The sequence below is a fragment of the Lolium perenne genome, chromosome 7 (genome assembly GCF_019359855.2).
Source record: "Lolium perenne isolate Kyuss_39 chromosome 7, Kyuss_2.0, whole genome shotgun sequence".
NCBI lineage: Eukaryota > Viridiplantae > Streptophyta > Magnoliopsida > Poales > Poaceae > Lolium > Lolium perenne.
In genome coordinates this window covers 98,321,590-98,329,090 of record NC_067250.2, presented here as the reverse complement: position 1 = coordinate 98,329,090, position 7,501 = coordinate 98,321,590, and the positions used below count along the sequence as shown (strand labels likewise).

At 41.4% G+C, this 7,501-nt stretch overlaps 1 long non-coding RNA gene across 1 annotated transcript; it reads right to left on the bottom strand.

Annotated features, from left to right (window-relative positions):
• Positions 1–2,176: 2,176 nt before the first annotated feature.
• LOC127316539 (uncharacterized) lies at positions 2,177–4,266 on the bottom strand. The gene is made up of 3 exons (XR_007860473.2): positions 4,030–4,266; positions 3,728–3,928; positions 2,177–3,058 (listed from the first exon to the last, which is right to left on the bottom strand). It is a non-coding gene; the product is annotated as an uncharacterized lncRNA (long non-coding RNA).
• Between the last annotated feature and the right edge of the window lie 3,235 nt (positions 4,267–7,501).

Sequence of the window (7,501 nt, the reverse complement as noted above, 5' to 3'; positions counted from 1 at the left end):
GTGATGACCCAGCGTACCACTGCATGGTGTAGTATACAAGTCGTTGACATAACACAAGTGAAACACTGTTCCACTCATATTACATCTCTCAGAGTGGTACAACAGAAACATATGCGAGTCCAAGGTATGTCTATAGAAGTACACATGAGCTGTTTACAGAAGATCAACACAGCCTCCTACTTTACAGTGAGGTAAAACTTCAAATAAAGCTCCAGAAGAACGACTCGTAGTCTAACTTGTTGCTAACTCAAGTTTAAGAGCTACTTGGCTTGCTATAGAATTCTAGCTACTTAGGTGCTAGGATTAGGGAAAGGTTCCCTTCTATTAGTAGTCTAGGTTTCCATAATAGTTGGTGCAGAAGTTGACTCCATTGACTTCTTTGATTGGATTCTTCATCTTGTTGCAGTTGACTCCTCTGTCTTCGAGTTCCACGGTAGTTTCTCCTTCGGTGCCTTGATCTAAGAAGGGGGTTCAAATGGGATAGAATGAGTACGAGCGTACTCAGCAAGTTCATATTAGGAAATAAGTGTATCATGCACTAGCTACAGCCATAGACCAGAAAGTCATAGGCCAATGCAAGTTTTCATAAACATTTCTTCAAAAGGTTTATTTTATTCTGAAAACTATGCCCGTCAGTCCTCACGGGTTGACCAGAACTTCGTGGAGTTCCTTTCCTGCCGCGTTCGCAGTTCCCTTCCCGGAACAGGGAGTGACAGCCACAATTTGATATACTCTGCAGAGGTGCGTTACTTTTCCCACAAGAGATCCCACCCTTTTTGCCATCCGTAGGGACTTGCCCCCGTTCACACTTCCTTTGGTGTGAGGCCAGGTATAAAGATCCAAGCCCACACCGCCTTCTCCGCGACTGCAAATCCACCCTTTTGTCCAACCGTACACCCCCAGTAGACTTTTCCCGATAATACGGCTTTACTCACGGTGTACTTTGGACAGTCCATCATAGACCGTAGAGATCAACATCACTAATGGATGGGGATTTAAAAGGCTATCCCAACCTACGGCAGTGCCTCCAACACCCCGTAGCTCTACCAGTCCGTTGGCGTGCAGAAGGGAAAATATACGGCTGGCTTCCCTAGAGCCATTATAGATCTCATGGTTAACGTGGTTTGTACGGCGCTAGAATCACTGGACGGCATTGGTAATTAATCATAGGTTAATATAACCCATGCAATGGAACCTCCACCATATCAACACATACCATGGTTCCATTGCCCACCACATAGTCATATTCATAATTGTAAAATAATACTTTGCTTTCCAATGCATGAGTGATAAGTATAATACTTTGCATATTGTTTGATGCAAATAATCAAATGACATGAGCAAGTGATGAACTTGCCTTTCTTGACTGCAAGATTATGCAGGCAAAAGCTTCGATACGTGATAACTCCAAATGACGAGGGAACACCTCGGCAATGCCTACGTATTGTAGACTTGGGTTTCGGGAGAGAGCAACGATGGAGATTCCGGGAGCGAGATTAGGCACACGACGTACCCAGCTTCGGGTCCCCTCGGTGGAGGATCCCTACGTGCTGCTAGCAATCCAGTATATGATCATAGATGTGTTTACAGGGTGCCACCGTAGGCGGAGCTATGTTGTCTATCTATTGTCTATACGTTGTCCCCCTTATTTCGGGTGCCCTGGCTAGCTTTATATATGCAACCAGCCTAGGGTTTTACAAGAGTCCTAGTCGACTACTTGTAGCGACCTCACCTTTTTAGGGTGCCGATCTCTGTGCGTATCTGTGCTAGTCCCTGGATCAATCGCTAGCACACACAGTACAAGATGTAATACCAAGAAACAAAGGTCTTTAATTACATCGTATGATCCAGAATTTACATAAAGGATTACAAATTGCATAGCACAAGGCTAGCATATCATCAGAGTTTCACAACGAATAAACATAGACAGCATGGAGTCCTTCGTCTTCATGTGCCACAGGCGAGCATGTTGAGGATAGACTCGTAACCCCTAACGTTTCCTTACTCATCGTCTGAAAAACCTGCAACATGATACGTTGCAGCCACGAATGGTCAATACATTTGAATTGTATTGGCAAGGACACTTTTGTGGACTCGAAAGGCATCCTATACCTACGTGCACATCTGGCTGGTAGAGCTCAAGTTCATTTTGCATAAAGCCAATTTTTTCCCTATCTTTTATCAAAACATTTTCTTTCAATCTAATTAGCAGTAGCATTGGTAAAACCCCAATGTACCAAATTAACAGTAGCATTGGTAAAGCCCCAATGTACCTTCCTACCCTTGTTCACCCATTCAAATTTTATTTAAGAAATTGGGATGAGGAGATCTTCGAACAAAGACTTGTCAGTTCGCTCAAGTTGTCCATAACCGGGGACACGGCTAAGTACTTAGATTTACACTCTCGAGAGGTTGTACACCTTTACCCACATGGCCAGGTCAATCCTTCTACCTCGTTGCACATTTTGCTTAAGGACAGGTGTAGACCGTGGCCGAGACCTTCTGTGTGTAATCGCCCGAACCATTCCCTAAGGGCCACGCCCCCACCTACAGTATCCCTCTACCACCACCTGGCCCCTAGGATCCGGGTTCATACAACATACTTTGTCAAGCCAGAGCCATAGTAGCATGTGGTTGTACGTGAAGCTAATGAGCAAGGTTTGTCTACAATCTCTTTAAGCCTGGGTGACTTTCCGCAAGTGTGCACTAGCACCAGGGTCTTGCCCCCTGATACAGCCACCCTCTCCATAACTCCACCATTCACCCAGGTAATTCATTAAACTTAGTTGTTTTTCCTTAACCTCTATCAAAACATTTTCCATAGCATAGCAGGTAACAACTAAATTTAATGGCGGCTAAAGGAGTCTAGGAGTGGTGTACCTAAACTACTAGGATTTATTAGCAGGCATAAAGCATAAACCCTAGACATGTCTACTATAAAAACACTACTGTGCAAGAATTAAAACTGGGACTTTTGGTGTGTGTCACTTGCCTTGGTGAGATGAGGAGTTGGTACACTCTTCGCAAAAACACTCGTTGCAATCAGCACAATCACAATCTACAAACAAAATTTTCACTCCATAAACATATAGCAACATATAGACAAGCACAAATAAAATATGGATGCAATATGTGGATTAAACATGAACAACACACTTAATATGTTATCTAGTTGTCAACTATATGCATGATGTCATGGCAAAATTTTAGTGTTGAATTAATAATTAAAAACATTTTCTATCAGTAGAAAGGACATACAACACTAAACAAATACTACAAAGGAATTATATATAGGTCACGTTTTTCTTTTCTAATGCTGCCGTACAGAGGGCTCAATTATCTGTTAATAGCAAAAGGAAATACTCCAAAATAATTTGTAGAACTATTTATATAGCCAAAATACTCTATTTGAGTTTCTGCAAAAACTGTGTATAAATATGATGCAAAAGTGCAATATTATGTGTCTACTGTATTCTACACGTTTTTATGAATCCAAGGACACGAAGTTTGCTAAATTTGGATGTACGGAACTAAAGATATGATTTTTACAAGGTTCTATGTTTCTCTGTCCAATATATACGAAAATTAGACTGGATATGACAAGTGGCAGATTCCGATTAGTTGATACCCCTTCATCTAAGTGATCTATTTTGGCCCTTGGATTTAGATCATGTGGTTCACTGGAAATAAGGAATAGATATAAAAAAAAACAAGGCAGCTCACGTACGGGAACGCGCAGCAGTATTGTCTGATGTCGCCGGCGTTGACGTTCCGGTGCTCCTTGGCGATGGCGGGGAAGACGGTGAAGCTCAGCTTGACAAGGGAAACTCGATGACAAAGTCGCGGCGTCGAGGTGCAGTAGTTCGCCGGAAATTGCTCGCCGGAAAACCTCTCGCCTACGTGCTCACAGTCGAAGATGGCGCCGTCGCTGTGGTGCACCAAAGATTGCGATTCAAAATCTGAGAGATGCGGAATGAAGAAAGAAAGGGTTTGGCGAAAACTAGAGGTCAAAAGATGGACCGTGCTCACCGCAATCGACGATTTACCGTGACGGTACCGTGGAATTGCGAGGTAAAATTAGAGCAGCCTGGAGGCTCTCGGTCTGTGCGGTTTGAGGGCAAATGAAGAGGACGGTGTGGAGCTTAAGTAGCAACAAACGGTGCATCAAATGGTGGCTTAAAACGCCCGGAATCAATTGGAGAGGAAATGCACAGAAACTGAAAAACGTAGCGTCGTGCGACTGTCCGTTCCTGTGCTGGAGCTTGATGGTGAATAAAAATTGAGGAAAGGAGCAGCGTTGGGATGCTGCTGGTCGTGCACGTCCTCGCGTGTGAGGCTTCTCCTGGGCTGACTCAAAAGAGTTGGCTTGGCCAAGTCCCGCTGGCTTCCTTTTTTTTTCTTTACCAATTTTCTTTTCTTTTTCTTGTTTTAGTATTTGGAAAATAATTTGACAAAACGAATTTGATCAAAAGTAACTCAAATTGAGTCATAAAAATACAAATAAAATATCAGCGGATTTCTTATTCAATTAAGAATATTTTAGAGCCACTTTTAGTTTAAAAACATTTTGATATATTTGAAATTGGCACAAAGGCCTATATGGCTTTATTTGCATTTCTTCGGGTTTAACGTTTCTTTCTAAATTTGAATTTTCACTCAAATTTCCTAGGGAATGCAAAGATGCCATGATGCTTATGAATGCAATGCATGTTTTTGAAAACTCCATTTTTGGAAAAACTTTTTAGAAAGTTTTAGTTCCTTATCAATTTTTCAATCAAGACAAACTAACAAGTTTAGATTTTATTTTTATTTCACATTCCAAAATTTGGAAAATTTTGGGATGTGACAGTCTACCACCCTTAAAAGAAATCTCGTCCCCGAGATTTGAAGAGGCTAGAAAGAAAGATGGGTTTGGGATATATTGGGGTGGGCTACCACCCCTAAAAGAAACTTTGGTAGCTTAGACTAGGTCTTGGATTTGGGCTAAGCTCATCTTGGATATGACTTGGCACATCCTAGATTATGACTTGACACTAGGTCATTTTTTTTGAAAATATATGTGGCTTCTGAGTTAATATCCAATAGGCGGTTGTTTATTCACATATAGTGAACGACATATAACTTCAAGGTAACTTGAGTAGGTTTTTCCTCACATTTGGGATTCTAATCCATATAGGATGGTGGTTGATATAATTACGACAATGAGGGGTCACTCTTTGGGTCAATCAGGAGGCCAAGATGTGAAAACTTCATGACATCCTTCATCTTTTCCTTCTTGGTGTCTTTGACATCCTTCCACCAATCTAAACTAGTGGTTGGATCTTCGATCTCGTTGTAGTCCTACGCTTGGCAGCACTTGCCTACTATAAAGGTATAATATTTATCCATCCTAAGGTTCAGGTTTATCAGCGACGTCTCACTTGTAGGTATGTCTCTTTAGATTCACAAAGTCAATATTACGAAAGCGAATAATAAGAGTAGTAGGAATGGTGATCAATCCATCCTGCACCCAGATCATTACTTCGTATTTGATTTATTGAATCTCGTATTCTAACACTTGGTCAACCTCACCATTTTGATAAAAAAAACCATGGAGAGTTGAATCAATGTTTCAGTCCCCATTACTGAACTATTTTGAAAACATTTCTATCGATCCTTAACTAGGTTTTGCGTATCTCATACTATGCTTCTTTATCTTGATGGGAACCATCATGGTTGGTTTCACTAATGATGTCTTCATGGCGATTTGCCGAGAAAACATTTTCTAGGTTGGGTATAGATGAGAATAGATAGAAAGATTCTAAGGAAGATTCCTACCCAAACACAGTAGATCAAAACAATTTAGCAAACAACAATCATCTAACAAACATCAAGAAACATGGTTCAAACACAAACAAACTAGTATGGTCATACCACAATTTGGTAAGATCAATACTTTATTAGGATATCGTTGGTTCAATAAAAGAGAAAAATGGTGGTCTGGTCTATTTCTATTTTGGATGTTTCAAGTTTCTATTCTACTCCATCGGTGTATCTTCGTGTGTTGTGCAATCTGCATCGAAGTATTTCTTCAAGTTGTTCGTTGGTCTACTATGAAACCCTTCTTGTTGAGTCAAAGAACATCACATGAATCATCACTCTTCATGCTTCAGGGACATGGTCATCATTTGTCTTTTCTTAATAGTTTTCAGGAGGTAGGCCATCTAAAGAAAAGAGGAAAATATTTTTGAAGATGGAGTAGGTGAGAATACAAGAAGTTCACAAAGCAATCTTTTCAATTGAAATAGTATTAGACAAGTTTTTTTTTCCCTAGGGTCTTCCTATTTCAAATCCAAACCTAGGGTCACGAACCTATGGGCAACACAGTGCTCTGATACCATCTGTAGCGACCTCACCTTTTTAGGGTGCCGATCTCTGTGCGTATCTGTGCTAGTCCCTGGATCAATCGCTAGCACACACAGTACAAGATGTAATACCAAGAAACAAAGGTCTTTAATTACATCGTATGATCCAGAATTTACATAAAGGATTACAAATTGCATAGCACAAGGCTAGCATATCATCAGAGTTTCACAACGAATAAACATAGACAGCATGGAGTCCTTCGTCTTCATGTGCCACAGGCGAGCATGTTGAGGATAGACTCGTAACCCCTAACGTTTCCTTACTCATCGTCTGAAAAACCTGCAACATGATACGTTGCAGCCACGAATGGTCAATACATTTGAATTGTATTGGCAAGGACACTTTTGTGGACTCGAAAGGCATCCTATACCTACGTGCACATCTGGCTGGTAGAGCTCAAGTTCATTTTGCATAAAGCCAATTTTTTCCCTATCTTTTATCAAAACATTTTCTTTCAATCTAATTAGCAGTAGCATTGGTAAAACCCCAATGTACCAAATTAACAGTAGCATTGGTAAAGCCCCAATGTACCTTCCTACCCTTGTTCACCCATTCAAATTTTATTTAAGAAATTGGGATGAGGAGATCTTCGAACAAAGACTTGTCAGTTCGCTCAAGTTGTCCATAACCGGGGACACGGCTAAGTACTTAGATTTACACTCTCGAGAGGTTGTACACCTTTACCCACATGGCCAGGTCAATCCTTCTACCTCGTTGCACATTTTGCTTAAGGACAGTGTGTAGACCGTGGCCGAGACCTTCGTGTGTAATCGCTGAACCATTCCCTAAGGGCCACGCCCCCACCTACGAGATCCCTCTACCACCACCTCGGCCCCTAGGATCCGGGTTCATACAACATACTTTGTCAAGCCAGAGCCATAGTAGCATGTGGTTGTACGTGAAGCTAATGAGCAAGGTTTGTCTACAATCTCTTTAAGCCTGGGTGACTTTCCGCAAGTGTGCACTAGCACCAGGGTCTTGCCCCCTGATACAGCCACCCTCTCCATAACTCCACCATTCACCTGTGTAATTCATTAAACTTAGTTGTTTTTCCTTAACCTCTATCAAAACATTTTCCATAGCATAGCAGGTAACA